General features: G+C 44.8%; 1 protein-coding gene across 2 annotated transcripts in view; it reads right to left on the bottom strand.

Annotated features, from left to right (window-relative positions):
* Window positions 1-9,842, bottom strand: part of gulp1b (GULP PTB domain containing engulfment adaptor 1b) — a 23,514-nt gene extending 13,672 nt beyond the window's left edge. Inside the window, exon 1 of one of the 2 annotated variants that reach the window (XM_035527298.2) lies at window positions 9,542-9,842. The gene's annotated coding sequence lies outside the window, so the exon portion shown is untranslated. The remainder of the gene's footprint in view (window positions 1-9,541) is intronic. The other variant, XM_035527296.2, reaches the window with a different exon arrangement.
* Window positions 9,843-11,293: the final 1,451 nt, after the last annotated feature.

Here is an 11,293-nt window from a genome sequence, read left to right on the forward strand (position 1 = left end):
TACTGACTGGGTACTAATGAAGTGAACATTCTTGTGTTCTGGTAATCAGGCAGAAGAATGAAGCCCTTATACAAAATGTATCAGCAGCACGCGGATCATAGGGGCACTGCCTCACCTTCTTGGCAAGACAAATCGCTGGCGAATAACGAGGCAGGTCCATAAATCTTTGGGCGGTGATGGCGGGAGTGCCCGTTCTGAGCTAAAATCCGTTTGAATAACTTCCCCGTAATCTTCGGGCCTGTTTCTGCGTGATAAGGACGCGGCCCTCACACAGCTCCGCGGATGTCCACTTCACTTCAAACGTGCCCAAGTCTCGCTGTCATCTGTCCGTTCCCGAGCCAGTGGGTTTGTCACTTTCCCTCCACAGTGTGAGTCCAAGGGCGGCCGAAATAAACGTGTCCTGTTTCCCTTCTCTTGCATATTATTGAAAGGACACGTGGAGAGGAAGGTACCTGTAACTGTACCCAGCTGGGATGTGGCCTGCCTGCTAGGGCAAAGAGACGCTCGCGAGGCCTACAGCGCTCGAGCTTTAATGAGGCCTTCAGAGAGAAAACAAACACGACGATACACGATTTAGCAGTCCTGACACCCCACGTCGCACTCATCTGTGTTTGTCTTTGTTGTGTGGGCTGTCAGACAAACCGTAAAACGCTTGGGTAGTTTGGGTGCTTTGCTCGAGCGCAGAGTTTATAAGAAATGCGTATAAAGGAGTGATGAGAATGGGGCGGTGCGATGCCGTCTCGAACAGAGAAGGGGATCCGACGGAACGGGCCGAGCGGGTTTCCACGCCCAGCCAAATTGAATTGATGTAGAAATGGCACAGTGCCACTTATTCTGCTGCTGTCTGAGGTCTGCATGCTTGGAGAAGCGCCAGGCAGGGTGGCACAGTGGCGCCGCAACCCTGTAGCTGAGCGGATCAACACGGGAAAACAAGTAAACAAACAAACGCCACTGCGACATTGTTTCTACAGACAAAAGGGCCCTGCTGTGTTCTAAATCGGAGCTGAGATGGTGCAATACGTCTGCAAATTCATCTGTTCTGAACAAGAGCATCAAAAATAAAAATAGTACAACAACAAAAAAAAGGTGATGCTAAAGAACTGGTGTGTCCCCAGAAGCAGAGCACCAGTCTGTCTGAGAACAGTGAAGCTCCACACGATCCGTTAAGCAATGGAGCCTTAACAACAGTGCCTTTGGTTAAATGTAGCGTCTTTACCCAATAACAGCTTGTCGTCAAAATAACAGATGAGGTCTTTTCTCTTTCTTCATCTCCAAGAGTGTGTCCTTGTATGAAAGCTACGCCTGTCTTCTTCTGTGCTCTTTTTTTGCATTAAAATTAGGTGTGACTTAATAAATGGCTGAAGAAAATGATTCGCTTAGACATTATATTCATTTGACAGTGACTTCATGATGAAATTTAAGACTCAGGGGCCTAAACGTTGTGTGCTCCCACCCATCCTGTCTGCAAAAGGACCTGCATCACTAAAGCAAATGGCAGCAAATTCATAATTCACTGCGCTAAATAATAAAAGGCTTTTGGCATTACCACACTGAATAATGAAAAACTGCTCATCTGGCTGAACCGCTCCCCAGAACTCCAGAGCATCGTGGCTGAGTTCCACTCCGAATCCTCGCAGGATTGAAAACGTGAACGTGTGCTGCGCGTTACGCTCCTCGTGAGGACAGATGTTGTGGATTCAAGAAGGAAAAAAAGCACTTGAACTTTCAGATTTGTTTCATAATCTCAGTTTATGAGATTCGGTCCTCGCGTTGCAAAGTGGGAAGTGTTGTTTTGAACGCGCGGTTTATGGAGGGGGAGTTAAATTTGAAACGGACAGGGCAGTCTCATCACCCTCGTCCGTATCATCCATCATACCTTAATGCTAAATGGACTCTGTCAGGAATTTAATAGCAGAGAAATTACAGCCATCCATTTCAGCTTGTGCAACTACTGAAACCAAGCCAGCAGCTGTGTGTGTGTGTGTGTGTGTGTGTGTGTGTGTCTGTGTGTGTGTGTGTGAGACTGGGTTAACGCCAGGCTCGGTGGGTTTCATAATCCTGCTTGCTGATCAGTAATACTGTATTTCTTAAGAATAATTCCATTACGAAATGTCATAATTTGGTAGTTAATTCTAAGCGCATTTCCATTAAAATAAGCATTTTATGGGTGGACAACAAATCCTTGAAACTAATACCACACAGACAACAAACATAGCCCTGGTTACACACACACAAATAAAGTTTTTATTTAGCCATGACTTCAACTAACTCAAACTTGTGCTTCTGCTGTACACACAATAAGCAGAACAGTGATTGATATTTTACATTCACTTTTTCTTCTTGTTTACTGAATGTTCAGAAGAAGCACAACAAACTTGGGCCAGCACAAACAGCGTGGGGGCCTCACACACACAAACACACACACACACACACACACACAGTGCACTTTTCCCAACAATGCCACATTATTTCCTGTGCACCACTGGAGACCATGCTGGCTCAGGAAACACACGATAGCACCACTACGGGAGGCTGGGAATGTTCTGGCTAAGCTGAAACTGTTGGCATAGGGCTCTTTTCTGCAGACATGCGGGGGTGTGTGTGTGTGTGTGTGTGTGTGTGTTTGCAGGGGGCCTCCTCCTGCCCAGGTAGCGAAGCACCTGGTATTGTGCCAGTGGGGCTCAGGAAACAGACTGTACCCAGGGCTACACTGTTAGGACACAACTCTGACCCTTGTCTGTGATACAATGGCTAAAATTTACATGACCCTACAGCCTAAATTACCCATCGTTATTACCCTGCATTGTTGACCACAGCAGGACTGGAACTCAAACCCGAACGTCAGCTTTAAAGCACATTTCAAGAATTCTGAAGAAATCATACTCCCAAATAGGAATTCGTACTTCCAAGTGCTTTGAACAGGACTTTCATCAGAGGCCAATACCTAGTTAGCTCTTCTATTTAGCTTTAATGTACTGCTCACAATACCCTAATTTATACAGGTACCAGCATGTGGGCTGTCGGTCTCTCACAGTGAACGATGGTCTAGGTTTGCATAAGAAGGCACGATGCAACAGTGAAAAATGCGCGTGGCGTTCTCTACTTTACGGACTATACGGATGTGCAAATGGTCGTTCATTTTCATAATGGGCTCCCCGCGTGATGGATGCGGCGGAACACCGGAAGCTTCAGCTGTACCTCTGCCTCGACGGCATTGCATCGGCTGGCCTCTCTGTCTTCTGCACTGGTTTCTTTCATTAGACATCCCCCCCCCCCCCCCCATGGCCTCGTTTGACCATCCGATAAAACACAAAGGCTGAGAATTCATTACTCATAAAACGGAACGCACGAACCAAGACACGTGTCTTCAAGATACCGGCAAATGAATGCAGAATTAAGAGACCTCACAGGAAATATGACTGCAATTTAGCCCGCAATTTCACGCCTTGACGAGCGAAACTATAGCTCTGGAAGCAACGAGAACGCCCAGGTGGCACACCCCGTGCGTGGCGTAGACCACAATGATTGAGTTTTTCACCACATACCATTTTCAGTGTGTTTTCTTTGGTAAGCAGCTGACATAGACACGTCATGTGCATGTTTACAGCACATGGCACGGTGGGGATTCAAACCCATCCCTGTTATACTAAAAATCTCATGTTGGATCACACCTGGTTTCCTTTACTACTTAAAATAATCAGCATCTCTCACTAATACGTAAGCACGTTATCTGATCCGACTCACGGCTTTGAAATTTCAAAGGCGTCACGCAACACAAAGGGCTTGGGATTTTGTTCAGATTTACAGTGCTCAGATCATTATGAATGAAGTTTTAAAACACTGCCAAACATAAGCAGACAGGAACAAGTCTGTGAATACATTGGAATATTCTAGACTTCTCCGTGAATTATTCCTAAAATGACGTCTTATCTTCAATTAAATCATAAATGAACTATCAGCACACAGGAATGTACAGTGCCACGTCCTTATTAGACAAACGGCTTAACCAATCAGGATCATTTATGGTCACTGTTGGTCTGAATCATTATATCTGGTTAGTCACTGGCAATAACCTCAGCTGTGTTGCACACATTAAGTCCATCACAGCAGTTGGAAAGTTCTTCAGCCTGCCACTCTATGCAAGTCTATTTCAGCATAAGTGTATATTTTTAGATGTCTTGCGTTCAGTGTTTGGACAGCAGAAACATGCCTTGACGTTCTAGTGCAGAATCCTCACACAAGTCAGAGTTCATTGGCTTCAGTTAATTCCACAGCGTGGTCTTGTTTGTTTGATTGTGAGAGGCCTGCTTCCAGGTGAAGTACCAGTGGTGCTCAAGTTCTGGTGCCTAATGGTGGACCGACAAAAACCCAGGTCTTAAAACCTAAAGAACTCGTCATCTGGGGTCTTCTAGAATATTGCATAATACAAGTCCATGTCTGAATTGACTTGAATACCTAACTCTGATTGCCCTCTTTTCAAGTTGTTATTCTCCTAGAGGTTCGTGTACCTTTTCTACCAATAAACATTTAAGCCATTTGTTTAATAAAAAATGGTAATGTGAAATAACCTTTGTAATTATTTCTGACTTGAATAAAGATCAGACAACATGGCATGCAGACAGCCATGTAATTACAAATGGTTTGCAAACATTTCCTAAAATGTAAAATATCTGTTTTGGTTCCAAGGCAGCCACTAGCAATTGGTTTGTTTTCACATATCTGATCTTTCACCAAACAGCAAAACCCAAAACCCTGAAAAAAAGGCTCATACACCCATGTTAATTTTAGATAACTTCCATCATCTTCTATCTCCCACAAGGCACTTCCTGTTTTCCCCCCACAGAGGAAATTGTGTAAAAGAATGCATGTCCGAGGGGAAGCGGGCGCTAGTGAGCGCAGATGTCTCGCCCTTCCTGGGAAGGGCCGCGGTTTGCTCAGATTGGGGCCAGACAGGCGCTTCTAAGAAGGCCTTGGGAGGATCATGTGACTGCTTCTCTGTGGTGCCCTGTTGGGCCACAATGACTTCCAGGGTTCATCTCACCTGGGTCCCCTGCACTGAGAGCATCGCCCACTCAGGTGGTGATGTACAGGTCATCTCTGCCCCAGTGAGCTTAGAGCACTCCGCGCATTGCTGCAGAAAAGCTGCCCCTCCGTCTCGCTGCATTTTGCTGTGGCGCGTGACCTACATACAGCTTCTTTAGGAGCCTATCGCCGGTGCTGGCCTGCGTCTAACTGACACCTTTTAGCATCCACTTGCCCAGCCTCTAAAACAAACCATCCTTGAGGTTCCCTGAGGTAGCAGGTCTGATCAATGTGGTGGGCCCACAAACGCTCCCTTCATCTCAGTGTCTGACTCAGGCAAGTCTCGTAAATGCACGCGCCTTCGGACGGCACGAGCCGCACTGTTGCTACGTTAATTGAAGTTAAAAGGATGCCTGATGCTACTGGGAGTTCAGGGTTGGCAACCCCCCCCCCGAAAAACAGCCTCATGATTATTCGGGACTGGAGATGAACAACTTTTGGAAACCAAATAAAGGAGACACTTCTAAGACTGCAGTAATGCAGTGACCGCCTGAGCGCATAAAGCGTAGTCAATAAGATGGGCAGAGTGTACTGGGTTATTAACGTAGACCTGCAAGGCTGTCACATAAGGTGTGTTAATTACATGTCATTAGAAGGGTATATTCATTCAATCCACCAGTAAGTCCGGTTGTGAATAACCATCAAGAGCCGTTAGAGCGAGACGGAGGCGCTGCGTATAGCGGGAATGCACTGAATGTTCACCACAGAACTCCAGAGCATTGCCTATAATAACGTGTAAAGATCCTGTTTTTTGCAGTCAATACAGTGCATTTTTGATGGCCTTTTGATATTATTAACTAATTGTACCCCACAGGGAAAAAATTTTTTTCTGTTTAAATCATGCTGTCAGACTGATTGTCTCAGGGGTCGGGCATCAGTATCTACGCACCAAATCACAAAGAAACAATCTTTAATTGAACATCTAAATTTAAGTGGATTGAATCATTATTGTCATTAAACAGTGGCTTTCGCTTACCAACCCAATTCATTATGAACAAATGAGTTTTAGATGACTTCAGACACACGAAAAACACGTATACTGAAAACTCGACGTTCTGGAACAGACGCTCAAGCGTGGTGGACACTAGATGAAAGAATGTGTAATAGTTGAGAGTCCAGGTTGCATCAGCAGAATGGAGCAGGCAGGTTCTAAACTTCTCCTTCTTGAGATGGTACATAACAGAGCAGCCGTTTCACTGGGTTACGGAGGACAGCACTCACCAGGCTGCCCTGAAAAGGGCCTTGAGAAATGCATGTGTGTGTCCCAGCTTGATGTAAACATAGGAGAGGAATCCAATCTTTGAGGGAGCTAAACGCGTTCAAAGCAATAGCACATTAAAACATAGATGTTCATCATTTGGTGGGGCACGTCTTTGTGCTTTGTATCAGAAATTGCGATAGGAAAGTGCTGAATGACTGAGATTAGAACTCAAACTGAAACAGCACCGCCCCGTTTGATTGTCCCAACTTTAACGAAACTGTGTCCTAAAGGGCAAACTTCTGGGAAAAAGGTATTTCTAGTCAAATAAATTTTCATTGTAATGGTATAGTGCAATATAATGTGACAGAAGAGAATAATATATTATAGAGATAGTGTGTCGTGAAGCCTGCTCTGTGTTATGAATTGTATCATGTCCTGGCTGTATTATTTTATACCTGTTTATGAGGTATGAAATAATTCTGTCTATTTATTAAGGTCTTTGTGATTAAGACCATCCTGTCATGGCCGGGAAACACAACAACCGTCCTACTGAGAAAAAGGACAGTTGTTAGAAAGTTGTTCAGTAAATCTGAACAAAACGTATCGATAACACACTGGCGGGTGCCAGACATGATGGAGTGAACACTAATAGCTTTGTCAGTATTAAACACCATCCTCACACACACACAACCCTGCAAATGCATGAGATGATTCTTCCATGGATCAGTTTTTCCCATTATGGGAAGAAATAAGTCATTAATTTACCTTGAGAAATCAACATGGCCACAGCACGTCAGAGGAAAACAAAAAAAAAGGAAACACACTCACTGCAATTCTTGTTTAATCTCAGATCAATAAAGCACTCTTATCAAATCACCACGTCGAGGATCACAGTATGCGCGGCTAGGCATACCCTGGGCCTGCTCAGCCATTAGCAGGAGAGCAGCGCAACATCACGCACGTCTCGGACGTACTTCTCTATGGGTCAAAAGACAGCGAGCGCTTTGAACGCGTGCTGCGGACAGCGGCCCTCCTAGGAAGACGATCCGAGCAGATCTGAGCAGATGGGAGGCTCACGTTCGATTGCCTGTAACATGCAGAAGCTGAAAATAAACCCCCCCAAAAAGCCCAAATGCGCTTGACTCTTCCATGTCTGGTAACCCCTCGTAGTGGAGTGTAGTGATGACTCTTCCATGTCTGGTAACCCTTCGTAGTGGAGTGTAGTGATGACTCTTCCATGTCTGGTAACCCTTCGTAGTGGAGTGTAGTGACCGTTCACAGGCAGAAGCTGGAACCTGACCAATCCAGCTTACTGAGCTGCCGGAAAGCGGAACTTGCAAATTCCTGCGTCAAAAATACTTCTTAACGTCTGACGGCAGCACAAAAGGAACGGATTACTCTGTCAGACAGCACTCTTCACTGCCCGGGTCGCCTCATCTCCGTGTGTGTGTGTGTTGGCACGGGAATGGATGAAGACCTCCAACAGCTTCCAGCCTTTTACTGGAGGGTTTACGGCAAGCGTAGCTCGTACTAGCCTTAATTCTAAGTCTCCAGCTGTTTTTGTCAGAGCCTCTGCACAGAATGCATGTCTGTTTCTTTCTCCCGTGTTCCACCTCCCTGCTAAAATAACAGCGCAGCACAGATGCCGTAATAGCACATAATGGCCGTGGAGGAGCTCGCCTGATCTAATGGTCTGTGATTCGGTAATGAGCTCTGCCATAACAGCCAGTTATACAACAAACAAAAAAAAGCAACAGGGACCAGTTTGAGGTCAGATGAATCTGACTTCTTACAGCACCAACGTGGAGGAGTGGCGGCCTAGAAGCCGTTACTGACCGTAAATGTCCCCCCACGTATGCGCATGCGCGATTTAGCGATCGAGTGGTACTGTAACGCATGGTGAAGAAAGCTGAGTTTGTGCGCACGCTACAGTAGTCTCCGGGGGCTACACCCCGCCACACAAATAGGACAGTAGTGAAGATGTAGACAGCAAAGAAACACGAGCCAGCTTATGGACGCATTTAAAAGACACTGTACAAGACAGAATGGCCATGTAATGAAGAAGACTGAAAGGAAAAGAATTAGTTACAAAAACTAATCAAGCAACCACAAAACTGTGACTACACCCTCACAATTACCAGTAACCAATATATTATTATTAACCCGATGACATAACCATTATAAACAATTATCATCAATCAATTATGATGATTAATAAACTGCACTGAGTGGCCCTGGTCTGTGTCCACACATCATGACTGTAAGACATACCAGTGTCTACAGCAGAGACAACGTCTGGCAGCGGTTTCAGAAACATTGAGAGCGCCCGATAACGTGAGCACCACAGTAATGAACATGTTCACATTGGTAGAGCAATGTGTCCTATGCAAATGGATCTGTGTACACGGGACCCTTGGGTGCATGCAAATTATCCTCTGGTAATTATGCATGTATTCCCAGCCCCTGTAACTAAATTAACATGAGGAAACATTTGATTAAGTACCACGCTGACTTTTTTTCCCCCAGTTAAAAACCCCACTATTTTAAGGAGCTTTTATGCTTCCATTTGTACCTTCCAGGCTCTCGAGACAGACATGGATCATGGTGTCGTTGAGAAAGGGGCAAGTTGCTCCCCATCGACAAGCCTGAGGTAAAAAATCTAACCGTGTCGTCCTCTCGGTGACTGTTCAAGGACACCTGCACAACAAGAAGCATGTCACGAGCACTGTAAGTCTTAAACACCCATGTAGGATGGTTCTTCTGGAGCTAGCGCGCAACGACGCAGGTAACTTGAACCGACACGTTGGGATTACTGTGCACTTCCAACCACTTTATTTGTGGAATGTAGACGTTGTTGTTTTATTTTTCAATTGCACGAAATATTTAAACAAGGTTTAAAAAAAAACGGCAGCGCACATTTTATTATCACCGTCCACCACAACCCAGCCGCACACGCGCCACACGCGCTGTCTCGCTCCGTGTCGTAGCTCCACACGTTTAACACCGACTTGGCTACGATATCGTTGTCTGACGCCGATACATCATGCAAACAACAAAGCAATGGTCTAAATTTAAATGCATCAAGCTTTTGAAAGTGGTTTCAGAGCAAGTTAAGACGTTAAACACGGAATAACAAAGTTAACTTCAACTTTAAATGCCTTCCACATATTTGGAACATCGTTAAGCATAAAGGAAACCATCAAAAGCACAGGCTGCAGGGTAAATGTAGCTTGTATATGTAGTCAAAGAATAACTCACAAGTGGTGATTCCTTTTGTAGTTCCGCGCCAGCTGCGCCCAGCTACTAGCAGTCGGCGCGCGCTCACTCCTGGCTTTACTCTAGCTAATAAAAAAGTTTAATGACGTCAGGAAGACATTAAAAACGGCGCTTTTCTACTGGAATATACAACCTGCCACCAGTTTAAAGGGGCCGCACGCTATATCCTCTCAGAAGAACGACGCTCTTGTAGATGTTTTTAATAAAACCACACGAGCGCTCACGATGCATAAAGACACTTCGCAGTGCGGAATGTTGTGCGCTGCTCGCGCTCGCCTCGCGCTTCGGGGCCGTGCTGTAATGGATGAGATTGCAGGGCTCCACGTGTGGCCTCCGTAGCCCAGTTTATGACGGCGACGTGCGTAGGCAAAGGACAGGATAGCGGAGGCGTCGCGCGTTGCTTCGACACAACGAGCGCGTGCCGTTTGTTTTTACAGGTGGACTTTTTGGTTTGAAACTTGGGCAAACTCGAGACTGAGTCCAAGTAGCCTAAATGACACACAATGATGTGAAAAAAGTGTTTTGGGTGTTGCTGCCAGTCAGCTGTTGCAGAGGTGATTGGTGCATACCGTTCACCTGTGTTTGCCTGTTTCATTTCTGTGCATTTGCACATGTTAGTCACGAGCATAAACAAGAGCCGATCTCGGTTAAAACGCATGTCGTGTTCCGTGCCAACCGGACGCGCGGTCAGAACTCTCTTTGCTTTCAGTCCCTTTATTAACCAACTGCGTTGTTTATTGTAAGATTTCTCTGCTGTGGCAGCATGGCACTGATATGTTCATCCTAATAGTAATTAGTTTATTTGGAATATAATGTTTTATGGAACGCTGCAGAAATTCGATCAAAACTTTAAAAGTAGAACGAAGCCGTATCACGAGACATTTTAAGGTGTTATTGGGAAACACTACCATTCTGAATACTATGCTCGCTAAATTAATGAGCAAGCAAATAGCCTACAATAAATTTGCATACAGACATTAAAATGTATTTTGTGTGAATATTTTATTAAACCAAAGCGCGGCAGGTGTGCAGATCGACGTTTCAGAGAGCTCGCAATGAACTGCATGTCGAAACAGCCTGCGGTCGGAATTCTCATGACAAAACACAAATTACAAATATAATTTGAAAGCGTATCTCTCAAATAAACCAAATTACAGACGAAATGAATCAGATACACACTTGAGAGTTTACCCCGTCCGTCAGCACGGAAGAACACGCACACTCTCTCTCTCTCTCTCTCTCTCTCTCTCTCTCTCTCTCTCTCTCTCTCTCTCTCTCTCTGAGACTCCTGGGTGGTATCATGACAGTTTGGCCTACATTAGTTAATTTGGTTCTTCAGTTTAATGTTGTCATCTTGTTCTTTGCTTCAGTGAGAAATAACTTTTAAAAGGTCAGTCATAGGACTCTCTGAGTATCCCTGAATATAATTTGTAGTTGCATCAGTTTTTTTGGTATTGCAGATACACATACCCATTGCACCGCATTATGGATATAAATAGTTTTTGCTGACACATTTGTAGAATAATTTACTGTAAGTTTGTTGGTTGATGTTACATTATGTTCATTATAAGTCAGTAAAACTTTCCTAATTAGCATTGGTTTAAATACATCTATGAGCTTTTATTTTATAATTCATTAAACATGTTAGAAAACAGGTATTTAGTACGTTATCAATGATTAGTACCTTCATCATCTTCGTCCCACCTCTCTCATCCTCTTCCTGAGCAGTTCGGG

This window comes from Electrophorus electricus, chromosome 3 (assembly GCF_041902795.1).
Source record: "Electrophorus electricus isolate QZ-2024a chromosome 3, ASM4190279v1, whole genome shotgun sequence".
Lineage (NCBI taxonomy): Eukaryota > Metazoa > Chordata > Actinopteri > Gymnotiformes > Gymnotidae > Electrophorus > Electrophorus electricus.